Source organism: Macaca fascicularis, chromosome 7, assembly GCF_037993035.2.
Source record: "Macaca fascicularis isolate 582-1 chromosome 7, T2T-MFA8v1.1".
Taxonomy (NCBI): domain Eukaryota; kingdom Metazoa; phylum Chordata; class Mammalia; order Primates; family Cercopithecidae; genus Macaca; species Macaca fascicularis.
In genome coordinates, this window is record NC_088381.1 from 58,560,057 (window position 1) to 58,574,469 (window position 14,413).

A 14,413-nucleotide genomic window follows, 5' to 3' on the forward strand; every position below is an offset into this window, starting at 1 on the left:
TATTTATGCCTGTAATCCCAGCACTTTGGGAGGCAGAAGTGGGCAGATCACCTGAGGTCAGGAGTTCAAGACCAGCCTGGCCAACATGGTGAAACCCCGTCTTTACTAAAAATACAAAAATTAGCCAGGTGTGGTGGTGGGTGCCTGTAATCCCAGCTACTCAGGAGGCTGAGGCAGGAGAATTGCTTGAACCTGAGTGACAGAGGTTGCAGTGAGCCGAGATAGTACCATTGCACTCCAGCCTGGGCAACAGAGTGAGACTCCATCACAAACAACAACAACAACAACAACAGCAACAAACATTAGTTATTTAGTTAGTAAATTTGCTGCCTTGGACTTTTAAGCAGAATAAAAAACTATTTTTCTTTCCCCTGCAAAGTCCTCTGATGATCATGCCTTGTGTTCATGAAGACTGAACTTCCTTTCCCCAGGGGGAGTGATGCTCCCCTTGACACACCCCATCCCCTTAGCTCTTACCTTTTCCTGGCACTTTGACGTGACGTCCATCTTCCAGCACCTGTGTCTTTCTTTCTTTTTTGCTTGGGAATTGGGGACTTTCCTAGCCACCTGAGCCCACTCTGTCCCCACATGGTTGGAAGTGTTGGGGAATTTGTACTCTTCCCCAGCAATCTTCAACCAAGGACTGATGGGAGCTGGTGGATAAATACCCCAAATCCCTCCCTCCTCAGGTGGGATACAGTTGAGGTTTGTGTTCTGTGTTACCTTCCAGAATTCCCCAGAGAGATGAAGACCCAGTTGCCCACAGTGGAAATTTACTTGATCAGGTACCCTTTGTAGGCTTCTTCTCCGTCTCACTTCCCTCTGCCCCTACCAGGGTCCTGGGTTCACTTCCCATTCACCTACTTACACTCATTCCTTTTCTCAGAGTCGGCTCCTTGGAGAATTCAACTAAGAAGACTTCAGGGAAGGGTTTGCTTTTGAAAATTAAAGTCTCTGAAGGGCAAGCTTCTTCTACTGTAGGAGGGGATAGATCTGCCCTGCAGGATAGATCAGCCAAGGGTTAGGGGTTGGAAGTTAATGTGGACTTGGATCCCAGGTAAGGAAGCAGCTTCAAATTGACTGGGAAGGAGACCAGAGCACAAGATCACATGCCTCCAAGGGTCAGAACCTCCCAGGGGATGTATGTGTGGATGTTAGTGGGGGACTTGAGGCCTAGAGCAAGGTGCCAGGTGGCCAGGTTGGGAGGAAAGGCAGCAATTGATGGAAACATCTCACCACTGCAGAGGCCTCACTCGACTGGATGAGTATTTGGGTAAGCAAGAGGGCTTCATCCAGAACCTCACCATTAGACAGTTGGGGAAGGGCTAGTATGCAATAGTGGCTTTGGGGGAAACACAAGAAAAAAACAACCGAAAGATGTCCCCACACAAAGAAACATTGTTTTTGGACACGTATCAGTTGCCTAGACTTCTCTATGTTTGGTCATAGGGAAGAATAGTTGATTTTGAACTTCATGCCAATCCTGGCATATGGAGAAATTAAAACACACCTAATTTCTTTTGGGAAAATACATGCCTCAGTTTTGTTTTTTTCACACACACACACACACATACACACACACATGAGACAGGTTTTTTTTTTTTTTTTTTTTTGAGACAGGTTCTTGCTCTGTCACCCAGGCTGAAGTGCAGTGGGGTAATCACACCTTACTGCTGCAGCCTTGACCTCCAGGGCTCAAGCGATCCTCCTACCTCAGACCCTGAATAGCTGGGATGACAGGCATGTTCTACTACACCTGGCTATTTTTGTTTTTATTTTTGTAGAGACAGGGTACCACTATGTTGCTAAAGCTGGTCTCAAACTCCTGAGCTCAAGTGATCCTCCTGCCTCGGCCTCCCAAAGTGCAGGGACTAAGACATGAGCCACTGTGCCCGGCCTATGCCTCAATTTTGTACTTGACTGCCAAGCTCTTCACGCTCATAATACCATTCTTTATCACTGCTGTTGTTAATAGTAGGAATAATCATAATGATAATGATAAGAACAATAGATTGAGATTTCGCACTGCTGGTGGGGCAGGACTGAGCTGCATCTTTAAGTGACCCTCCCTGTACAGTGGTTCTGATGCCCTCACTTCTGGTGGGCTCCATTTGCAGTGGGTTTTCAATCTTATTGATTGGATGTGTTGAGCAAAATTCAGAGACAGTGCTTTACAGAACTGCCCTGGCAGGGCTACGAAATGGCCACACGGGGCTACCCAGAATGAAGCCACAGCTTCTAAGTGGGGAAGGGAATACAGAATTAGTCTTCCTTCTGGGCATCCTGGCCACCCCCTCCTCTGACCTTGTGATGCTCTCTCTCTCTCTAACCTCTCCCTTCCCCTGGCACTGACTGATAAGGACAACAGAAGTCTGTTTTTGCCAACCTCGTGAGGTCTGTGGTGGCCTAAAGTGACTGTGGGGTCTTGACCCTCCGGTCTTACAAGAGTCAGATATACTGCGAGACCAGCTTCCCAACCAGAAATAACTTCAGAGAAACGGGGCCAGGCTTCCGGAGTCACAGGACTAAGAGAGACTGAGCCAGCTATTTCAGGAGGTCTTCATAGCAACAGGCACAAAAACGGAAGACTGAAAAGAGAGAGAGAGTGTTCTTTCTAGACATAAAACTCTCAAACCGAAAACCCTGGGGCTATCTCAGCATCGACTCTTGGTGAGGCGCTGCTGTTTCTCAGGTGTGTAGGGGGCCAGAAGGCAAGTGCTCCCCTTTTAATGCAGAGACAAGCAGCCGTCTTAGAACTGACGATCGGTGTGCGTGCGTGGCTCACACCTGGAATTCCAGCACTTTGGGAAGCAGGTGGATCACTTGAAGTCAGGAGTTTGAGACCAGCCTGGCCAACATGGTAAAACCCCATCTCTATTAAAAATATGAAAATTAGCTGGGCGGGGTGGTGCAAGCCTGTAATCCCAGCCAGTTGGGAGGCTGAGGCAGGAGAATTGCTTGAACCCAGGAGGCAGAGGTTGCAGTGAGCTGAGATCACGCCACTGAACTCCAGCCTTCCAGGCTGGACAGAGGCTCCATAACAGAGTGGGACGCCAAACAAAAACAAAAACAAAAACAAAAAAAAACTGATGATCGCAGGACTGTAGTAGCCACAGATGCGAGCCCTTGGGCATAAGTTTCTCTCTGTCAGTCTCGGTTTTTCCGAGGTCAGTTGAGATGGTCAGCTCCCACCTCTCCTTTCTGCCTCTGAAACTCACAGATGGATACCCCAAGGTGCCCACATTCTGATTCAGCCCCACCTGAGGCAGGTTCTTTTCTGTCATCTTGGTAGTCTTAGAATTCAGTTGTCCTGGGGGTCTGGTGTTACCATTATGAACTATCATTCCTTAGGACTCTTTCATTGCCTGCCAAGACACCTGTTAGCCTCTCCTTTGAGGCTAACCAGGCCTGGACATCCGTCCTGATGAACAGGGGGCCCACTGATGTCATCCTTGTGGAGGGACAGACACTGACTATTGTGGACACAGAGCTCTGCCTGCCTCAGTCCATACTTGTCCCAGCTGCCTGCTTGCTCCCTGTGTCTTCCTGCCTTAAGGTGTTGCAAGCTAGCCACCAGGATCCTTAAAGGAAATCTAGACATGGCTTTTATTTTTTAATTGTTTTTTTGAGGTGGGGTTTCCCTATGTTGCTCAGGTTGATCTCAAACTCCTGGCCTTATGCAATCCTCCTACCTCAGCCTCCTGAGTAGCTGGGACTGAAGGCACGTGCCACCATGCGTGGCTAATTTCCTTTTCTTTTCTAGAGATGGGGTCTTGCTATGTTGCCCAGGCTGGCCTTGAATTCCTAGGCTCAAGAAATCCTCCTGCCTTGGCCTCCCAAAGTGCTGGGATTATAGGAGTGAGCCATTGCACCTGGCCTAGAGGTGGTCTTTGAGATCGGATATTAAGCAGACTTACACCAACTTTTCTTTCTTTTAGGTTCTCAAGGCATCTCTTACAAATGTAGAGAAAGCCCTGGCTATGCGCCACGTCTCATTTCCTTGCAGAAACCCCTTCTCTCTGAAATGCAGTGGAATGTAAGAATTGCCCATCTGAAAACCTTTGTGTCCTTTTTCAACGCTGCCGTTGGAGATGCTGCTCATTGTGTGACCTCATGTCTGTTATATAAAGATCCACTTGATAAATTTCTCCTTGAACACGGTGCCAGGAAAATTTTCTTTTTCCAATCTGATTCCAAAGTTATTGTACAATGATAAGTATATGAGCCAGTGTGTTTCCCTTTTATCCAGGAAACTCAGTGATAAATCCAGGGTTTAACTGTAGTAAACAACATCCCAGGTGCCTTGAAACATACTGTTCTGTTTTTACTGTAGCTCGTTGGTCCTTGAGTTGTGTTCTGTTTTTAATGTTTCCTTAGACTCCTTTGGGAAATAGTAAGGTGTAAATTTTCTCCAAATAAATCCATGCATACAAGCACATATGCATGAGATAGATGGCCTCTTCCTGTCCCTTTCTTACCATCACCACTGCTATGTCCCCAGCCTAGGCTAAATGCCAGGCATTGGGAGTGCAGTGATGAAAGGCGCTGTCTGTGAGTGACTCATGGTTTGTCTATTGCAGGGATAAGCTGGCGCACAAAGAACGCGAATGTAAGCGGAATAGGGTCAGTGCTGACATCAAGGAACAAAGAAAAGGCCAGAGGGGTTCAGAAGGAGAGCAACTGATTCTGGAAAGAGACATCAGAATGTGGAAGCCTTCCTGGATGGAAGGGAATTTCAACTGGACTGGGAACGATGGAAAGGATTTTGAAGGCAGAGATAGAGGAGGAACATCTCTAACTGAGAAAACAGTTTGAACAGACTTGTACAGGAAAAAAAATAAATCGTCTTCCACATTTGGCAAAAACACTAGGAATTGAGTTGGTTGGCAGGTAGGATACATGAAGGAGTCAGTGGGAGCTGAGGATAAGATTATTTCACATGATATGTACTTTGCCATTTATAAACAGAATTTGGGTTCAAGTCTGTAGTCCCAGCTACCCAGAGGCTGAGGGAAGAGGATTGCTTGAGCCTAGAAGTTCGAGACCCACCTGGGCAACAGAGCCAGACCCCATTTCTTAAAGAAAAAGATCTTGGGTTCAATATGTCCTTTTGTTCAACAACCCTGTGAAGTAGGCAGAGGAAATAGGATTATTTCCTGTAATGGATCAGGTAACCTGGTTACAGGGCAGTTAATTCATCCTAAGTGACACAGGCTGTAAGTGAGAAAACCAGCACCAAATTTCATACTAATTTTACTACATTAAGTTTCATCGCTGGAAATAAAGAAGAAGTTTGCAGGGCCAAGCTAGTTGAAGCTTACCTTGGACAAAGAATCAAAGTTTTTTTTTTTTTTTCTTTCTTTCTTTTTTTTTCTTAAGAGGTGGGTGGGGGTGTTGACAAGGAGGAAAGGGAGGAACCCACGAACGTAATTTCAGCAACAGTTCCCTTAACAACGCCTGCAGATGGATGAATTTCCGCACAGTCTGGTTTTCTGTTCCTTTTCTGTTCCTGAAGAGAAACAATGAGGGAGTGAGGGATACACAGTGATGTTTATCTTTCCAGCTCTGGACTTTCAAATTCTGGAATCCCCCAGGGTTGGGGAAGGGCGGGTGTAGTCACTTCCCACCGTTGCAGAGGGATGGGAGATGTAGCAACTCCTGTCGGGGCATGGGGCGGGGTGTGTGATTTCCTCCCAAATCGGAAATTTATCTCCCGAATGGGAGGCTGCAGAGAGTCATCAAGGACTTATCTCTAGGAGCAGACACCAGAGAGGAGCCCTGCCCAATCCTTTACCCCAAAGTGGGTGTGCTTAGCTCGAGGAGGGAGAAGAGGGTTGCCAGCTAAGAGTCAGCACCAAGGGCGCCTGCTCTCATGCATGTGTCAATGAAGAATTCCTGCCAGACTTCCAGTACTGTCCCCGACCCTGGGCAGAATCCCAGCTGCCCCTCCCAGAACGCTCCATGCCGCTGGAACTCAGGAGCGCAGCTCAGTTCTGTAATCGAAAGCAAAGGAGAGTTTTGGTCCTTTCCTTGGATTGAGTCCAAAATTCAGGGATGAACAGCTCAGCTCCTAGAAATTACGCTCTGGAATTTCCAAAAGCTCAACAAATAGCCCCAACATGCAGGGTTGTTTGTTGAGATGAAGCATCCTTATACTACACTTAGAACATTACAACAGGAAGGAAGTCCCATCCCTTTTTTATAGATGAGGAAACTGCAGGTTAGAGAGACTAAATATATATTAAATCAAGCATATTAATTATAGTATTTAAATTTTCTAAGTCCTTATTTTATTTTAAATCTGATTTATTAGACCTAAAGGTAGGTAAATCTTCCTCTCCTACTGTCTTCCTCCTCATGTATATTTCCAAAGTTTTTTTTTAACCTATATTTATACAAGTAATTAGCTTCCATTCATTTGTTTCATCATCTATAAAATGGAAATGATCTTTGCCTCACAGATGCATGAATATTAAAGTACATAAGATAATACGTGTAAGGCATTTAAAGCAGTTTGCAAACACTCAATAAGTGTTATCACAAGAGAAGAAAATTTCCACTTAAAACTTCTTCCACTTTCTCTGCCTGTCTGCATCCCAGGTTTTTGGTATAGTCTGGGACTTTTGACAAAGTTTAATGCTCATTACCACACTGATGTACTTTTTTTCTCCAAGAATTATTTAACATCTGCATTATTTTGATACTGTATTCATAATACTTATTTCATCTTAGTTCTAAGTTTAAATTATTTCAGTGCTGATCATCTGTCCTATCATAATACAGTCTTCTATTATAGAGTTATTTATTTTGATGTATAGATCAACTGCATAGTTTTTTTTTTTTTTAGATGGAGTCTCGCTGTCACCCAGGCTGGAGTGCAGTGCTGCGATCTCGGCTGACTGCAAGCTCCGCCTCCCAGGTTCACGCCATTCTCCTGCCTCAGCCTCCCGAGGAGTAGCTGGGACTACAGGCACCTGCCACCATGCCCAGCTGATTTTTTGTATTTTTAGTAGAGACAGGGTTTCACCGTGTTAGCCAGGATGGTCTCGATCTCCTGACCTCGTGATCCACCCACCTTGGCCTCCCATAGTGCTGGGATTATACAGGCATGAGCCACGGCGCCCGGCCAATTGCATAATATTTTTAAGAAAAGGTACAGCAGAGGCATATTGAGACCTTACAGATACCTTAAAGTGTCTTTCTGTTGCTTTAAATAATGAAAAATAGATGACTTCTTAGGTTTTGAAGTCTTGCTTTCCAAACTTTCCCCCTCAGAATTTTATGAGGCTGCTGGAGTACTCTGAGGCTAGCTCCATTTTTCTTCTGTTGCCTACCATGTTCTACATGCCTAGATAATTATAGGCATCTTCCTTTATCCTTGAAATTAAAAAAATTATCTACTTTTTATCTCTTAAGAATTCTCATTCTTAACAAAAAGAGGTTTAAGTTGGCCAGGTATTTCTTCTCTCTCTCTCTCTCTTTTTTTTTTTTTTAGAGACGGGGTCTTGCCATATGGGCCAGGCTTTTCTTGAACTCCTGGGTTCAGGCAATCCTTCTGCCTTGGCCTCCCAAAGTGCTAGGATTACAGGAGTGAGCCAACATGCCTGGCCCCAAAAGATGTCTTTGTGTCATCCTTGGGTCCTCATTGGATTTGACCTCCTGAATACTAGTAGCTCCTCTCATTTTCCCCCAGGTAGAGGGCTGGCTGGTTAAGTCTGTGTTACTAGTTCAATAACTTGGCCACCAACTTGGCTGGCTTGAGGAAGGAGTCTAGAAAATCCCTAGATGTGTATGCTTGGTTTTGTTTTTTGATAATGCTGCTTTACTGGGGCACACATTCCACATCTCATTTCTGATCAGTCCAGCCTTCCTTCTGTGAATGGGTCCTGGCAAGGTTGGCAATGGAAATATTTAACAACCCGCCCTGACTAATCAGGAATGGGCAGAGGTAGTGTTGAGGCAGAGGCCTAGAAGCCCCTCTTGTGCCAAATATTTACCCTTTGTTAAATAAAGGTGGTGGTGGTGGCTAGGTGTGTGGCCTGTCATCTCAGCACTTTGGGACGCTGACTTGGTTGGATCACCTGAGGTCAGGAGTTCGAGACCAGCCTGGCCAACATGGTGAAACCCTGTCTCTACTAAAAGTACAAAAATTAGCCGGGTGTGGTGGCGGGCGCCTGTAATCCCTGTTACTTGGGAGGCTGAGGCAGGATAATCACTTGAACCCGGGAGGCGGAGGTTGCAGTGAGCTGAGATCGCACCACTGCACTCCAGCCTGGGTGACAGAGTGAGACTCTGTCTCAAAAAACAAGATAGTGGTGGTGGGGTGATTCGTGAGTGATCTGAGAGGGAGGGGCTGGGAATGTTATTATAGCAGGGAGCATGCGGGAGGCTCTGGGCAATAGCTCTTTGCCAACCAGCATGGAAGTATATCAATGCATCAACACTCAAAGAGCCAGCCAGTGCATCTGATGATGTCAGACTGAGGTCCAGCCCACAGTCAGGGACAATTCCAGTGGAGCTGGCCCCTAGGTGCTCTGTCAGTGTCTCTATTTGCTGTTGTCTTCTGTCAGGGATGCTTTGCAACGCTGTTTGATTAGCAATGACATCCCTCCAAACTCAGAATCAGGATGGTTGTCCAACATTCTCCAGGAATCTAATCATGTACCTCACCAACTGACCTTACTACCTCAGTGCAGACAACACCACCACCGTCTTCCAGGACAAAAGGTGTAGCTCCGAGGGGACATTTGGAGACGGCAAGTACCATCTGTAATATTGAACTGAGATTGGCATTTAGTTGTTATTGAATTTCATCATTCCCTGGAATTGAGCCAAAGAGTGGCTCTATCATGTGGCAGCCAAACTGTTAGGAGAATAGTGCCAAGTAGTGCAAATTTGTTCAGCACAAATAGCAATTGTGCTCAGAATATTCTTACACAAGGAGAGGATTAGGAAAAGAGTGGCTCTGATCTAGGTCCCTGAGCTGCTAGGTGAGGGCTGGGTCCAAGAAAGTATCAGGACCAGGCTATGTTCACGTTTTCTAGGCCAGTTCCAGCACAAGACCTTTTGCAGAAAATTCAAGGGGAGGTGATGTATGCAGAGTGTTATGTAAATCCAGTTACAGAAGTGGGTCACAGGGCCTGGTGCTGTGGCTCATACCTATAATCCCAGCACTTTGGAAGGCCAAGGCAGGAAGATTGCTTGAGCCCAGGAGTTCAAGACCAGACTGAGCAACATAGCAAGACTTCTGTCTCCAAAAAAAAAAAAAAAAAAAAAAAAAAAAAAATTAGTTCACATGGTGGTGCACATCATTTCAGCTACTTCAGAGGCTGAGGTAAGGGTTACTTGAGTCCAGGAGGTGGAGGCTACAGTGAGCTGTGATTGCTTTGCTGCCCTCCAGCCTGGGCAACAGAGTGAGATCCTGTCTCAAAAAATAAATAAATAAAAAGTGAGCCACAGATGTTTTATAGATATTTGTATTTCTTCTGCCGGGGGGAGGTTGGTATCCATGGCAGGCAAACCCAAAGAGACACAGGCTTAGCTTGCAGATACCTCGAGCCCCAGGACTCGTATGCCAGGACAGATGATGGGACAAGAAATGTAGTTGTTGTTGGATTATTACATTGGGTATTAATTTGGAAGGGAAGAGTTTGATCTATGGGGTTGAATCAATGAGGAAATTTATAGACATAGAACATCCAAAAGATTGAGAATAAAGGAGGGTTATGGAGAATCTGCCAGACAAGCCTTTAAAATGTACCTGGGTTGAAAGACCAAGTATCTTAGCCTTATTGAAGGACAGTTGCTGGAGGAAGAGAAGACCGAGGAAGCACATCATGATGATGATGGTGATGATGGGCAACTTTTATTAAGCACTTAGTATGAGCCTGGCACTGCTCACATCAAATTTATATGTATTAACTCATTAACTCATTTACTTGTTGCAGTAAGTGAACAAAATAGGTAGTATTACTGTAGTGTTATGATGAAGACTTGTTTTCATCTATGATGCCTGGCTCATAACTCCCATAACACAAGTTACAGGCTTTTGTTATAATGCTGGATGTGTTTGACCTCAGGAAACAGAATCTCTTGCCCTCCTTTCACTTGCCCCAAGGCAGGACTCTAGTCTTCCCATACCTTTCTGATTGGAGACTCAAGACCCTCCCCAGGGAGGATCCCACCCTATATCCTGGAGAAAGGATTGCTGACCTCATGAACCTCCCATAAAAACTCAAGAGGAAAACAAAAAACGCAAGAGGACTGTGAATTTGGGGAGCTCATGAATAGAATAGCTGACCAAGTGGAGGTTCCTGCAGGGTGGTGCGCCCAGGAAGGGCATGGAAGCACCGCACCCCGTCCCCCATAGCTCGCCCTATGCATTTCTTCACCGGTATCCCTTGCAGTACTCAGTATAATAAGCCACTACCTGTGTTTACCTGAGTTCTGTGAGCTGCTCCGGCAAATCTCAAATGTAAAGAGGGGGTTATGGGAATCTCAACTTGAAGCCAGAAGGTCGGATGCTCTGGAGGCCTGAACTTGCAACTGGTGTCTGGTGTGAGGGGGTAGTCTTGGGAATTGAGTCCTCAGTCCATGGGTTCTGACACTATCTCTGGATAGATAGTGTTGGAATGAATGGGAGGGCACCTAGCTGGTGTCCGCTGCTTGGTGAATGGGGGAAAACCCCCACACGTTTGGTCACAGACTTCCTCTTCTATGTTAATGATTATTGTGGTGGTGTGAGAGCGGAGGAAAAACATGATTTCAGAGAGTTTTTCCCTAAATAATTACTATTCCCATTTTCCAGATGGGAAAATACAGGCGCAGAGAGGAGAACAAAAACTGCTCAAAGGTGACAGAACTAATAAGTAATGGAGCTAGTTGTCAAGTGCTTTTCCACTAAAGAAAAAGAATGGGCAGCCTTCTAATTAAGTAATGAAAATCAATTTTTTTTTTCTGCAAGGCAGAGAAAGTAGCAGTAGAATTCAGCACGGAAAACAGGGACTGGCTCAGTCAAATGCTACCAGGAGGCATCCACAGACAGGAGCTTTTAGCCAGCTTCAATTTTCACCTTCAATTTTCCCTCTAGTGCAATGAAGCTAGGTAGAGACCAGAAAGCTGTGACAGTGAGCATGGGACAGTGGGGACTGCTTCCTAGGCCTTACTAGGGTCATCTGAACTGAACGGGGAGGGGTCGAAGTTCTGGAAGCTACTATAAAGATGGTGAGTATTCCACAAGGAGCTGCAAGGAAGGTATCCTCTCCCATGAGTGGGACTTAGGCTGTGCCAAAGGGATATGGTATCCAAGGGAGTTATGAGGCATCCTTCTGATCTTATTTGGAATGTTCTAGAAAGATTGCATTTGGATCTCACATGCTGAGGAAATATATGAAAGAATTCTTTCCAAATACCTTATATCTAAGTCTTAAGTTATTCCAATCTGGAAGTTTGGAAAAATCATCCCCCTCAGAGGTTATTTCCAATCCTAATCTGGAAAACATTCTTCCAGGCATCCCTGTAGGATCCTATACATGGGTATAAAATTTTACATAAATGGCACCTACTGTATATGATATTCTCTAGTTTGCTATTTATATGGCATGTTTGTATTCTAGGGCTGCTGTGAGAAATTGCCACAAACTTGGTGGGTTAAAACAACTGAAATTTATTCTCCTATGGTTCTGGAGGCCAGAAACCTGTTATCAAGATTTTGGCAGGGTTGGTTCCTTCTGGTGACTCTGAGGGAGAAGCCGTCCCATGTCTCTTCTGGCAGCTTCTGGCGATCCTTGATGCTCCCTGTCTTGTGGCTGTGTCACCTCAATTTTTTGTCTTCCTTTTCTCCTCCCTCCCTCCCTCCCTTCCTTCCTTCTCTCCTTCCTTCCTTCATTCCTTCATTTTTCCTCCCTTCCTCCCCCTCCCTTCCTTCCCCTCCCCTGTCCCACTGTCCCTTCCTTCCTTCCTTCTTTCCTTCCTCCCTCCCTCCCTTCTTTCCTTCCTTCCTTCCTTTTTTCCTCCTTCCCTCCCCCTCCCTTCCTTCCCCTCCCCTGTCCCTCTGTCCCTTCCTTCCTTCCTTCCTTCTTTCCTCCCTCCCTCCCTCTCCCTCTCTCTCCCTCCCACTGTCCCTTCCTTCCTCCCTTCCTTCCTTTTTTCCTCCCTCCCTCCCCCTCCACCTTCATTTCTCCCCCGCCCTCCCCCTCTCTCTCCCTCCAGCTCTTTCTTTTTCTTTCTCTCTCTTTCCTCTTTTTCTTTCTCTCTTTGTTTCTTTCCTTCCCTCCTTCTTTTCTTCCCTCCTTCCCTCCTTTCTTCCTTCTCTCCTTCTTCCCTTCCTCCCTTACTCCTTTTCCCCCTCCCCTCCCCTCCCCTCCCCTCCCCTCCCCTCCCCTCCCCTCCCCTCCCCTCCCCTCCCCTCCCCTCCCCTTCCCTTCCCTTCCCTTCCCTTCCCTTCCCTTCCCTTCCCTTCCCTTCCCTTCCCTTCCCTTCCCTTCCCTTCCCTTCCCTTTCTTTTTCTGAGACAGGGTCTCACTGTGTCACTCAGGCTGGAGTGCAGTGGCCCAATCACAGCTCACTGCAGCCTCGACCTCCCAGGCTCAAGGAATTCTCCCACCTCAGCTTCTGAGCCAAGCAATCAGTGGCCACTGGAGAAGTTGGTTGGGAGAAGTGGAGGGATAGCAATTTATCTGAGACAAATATAGGAGGGTTTCCTGCCTGCCTCCAAGATTCCGACCATAGTCTAAGTATGAGAAGGAGAAGGAATCCTATCAATCAAGCCGTACTTCTGGGGAAACTGAGACCTGCCTATTGCAGCAGCTCATGCTAATGTATTAACACTTCAGGGCTGCTATGAGATCCAGGTGGACAGGCATTTGAAGGCTGAAGTAGGCAGAAGATTATTAAGTCCATGTGATGTGCAAACACAGGTTTTGGTGGGTGGGTAGCTGTGTATTTCCAGTAAATAAAATTTATGATAATAAGAGTGTTTGTACTGTACCACGGATGGTCCCAGGAGAGCGGAAAAGAAACTGAACAATTCACTGATGTGGCAGGTGCTTTCAAATATCCCCTTGTCTATCAGGCATTGTCGTTGGGGCTAAGGGTATATCAATGAAACAAAAAGACCCCTGTCTTTATGGGGTTTACACTAGTCCAAGTTGCTCATTACTTAGAAAAATTGCTCATAATAGGGATTTGCAGAGAAAATGCAAAGTGTCATGAGAGCCAGGGAGTAGCAGACAGCTTAATCTAGGCTGGGGATGTTGCTGAGGGAGATGGCTTCCAAGATAGTCTTGATGGATGAGTAGAAATCACACGGAGAAGAAGGGTCTGGAGAAAGTAAATTCAAATAGGATTAACAGCAATGGCAAGAAAGACATAGTGTGGGGGAGTCTCAAGGATTTTGATATTTTTAGAACACAATGTGAAACAGGATTATTTGCAGGAGAGAAACCTGAACCTATTGCAAGTAGACAATGATTTAATAGGCTTTCGACATCAGACTGACGGGGTTTCACCATGTTAACTAGGATGATCTCGATCTCCCGACCTCGTGGTCTGCCTGCCTCGGCCTCCCAAAGTACTAGGATTACAGGCCTGAGCCACCGTGCCTGGCTGACTTTTAACCTCAGTGTTTATTGTAGTGAGAGAAGATGCATTGTTAGTTCCAGGAGCAAAAGTATAGAACTCCTTTTGGAATCAGAGACCCACTCGTAAACTGGAGTCTTCTGAACTGAGCCTGGAGAACACCTTGCTATCGTGATCTGCATAATTTTTCTAGTTACAAATCAGAAGCTGTACCCATGAGTTGCCACACGAGGGCACAATTGCCCAATTATGGAATTACACACGCTCTTTCAAAGGTCAGGAAAGCCCTTGTCCTAAACATTTCTTCTGAATGAGACATTACTTTTGAGCGTGAGAAACAGCCTGGTGTGGCTGTGCGGTGGCTCAAGCCTGTAATCCCAGGACTTTGGGAGGCTGAGGTGGTTGGATTGCTTAAGCCCAGGAGTTCAAGACCAGCTTGAACTACATAGCAAGACCCCGTTTCTACAAAATATTTAAAAATTAGCCGGGTGTGATGGTGTGCATCTATAGTACTAGCTTCTCAGGAGGCTGAGGTGGGAGGATTGCTTGAGCCAAGGAGTGCAAGGCTAGAGTGAGCTATGATCACACTATGACACTCCAGCCTAAATAAAGCAAGACCCTGTTTCAAACAAAACAAAACAAAACAAAACAAAAAATGAGCCCAATGCAACTATCTAAAAGCGGCAAACATCTGCTGAATGAGGTGCCTGGAGGAATTTGAGCAGAAAACTGGTTCCCATTCTTGGTCGACTGTCAGTCTTTTCATAATAATAAGCAGTAGTATTTACTGAGTACTCACTGTGTCATAGGTACTGTGCCAACGTGTCACACACGT

General features: G+C 45.9%; 1 long non-coding RNA gene across 1 annotated transcript; it reads left to right on the forward strand.

Annotated features, from left to right (window-relative positions):
* Positions 1-2,574: 2,574 nt before the first annotated feature.
* On the forward strand, positions 2,575-5,523 carry LOC135971644 (uncharacterized). The gene is made up of 3 exons (XR_010587892.2): positions 2,575-2,860; positions 3,939-4,036; positions 4,581-5,523. It is a non-coding gene; the product is annotated as an uncharacterized lncRNA (long non-coding RNA).
* Positions 5,524-14,413: the final 8,890 nt, after the last annotated feature.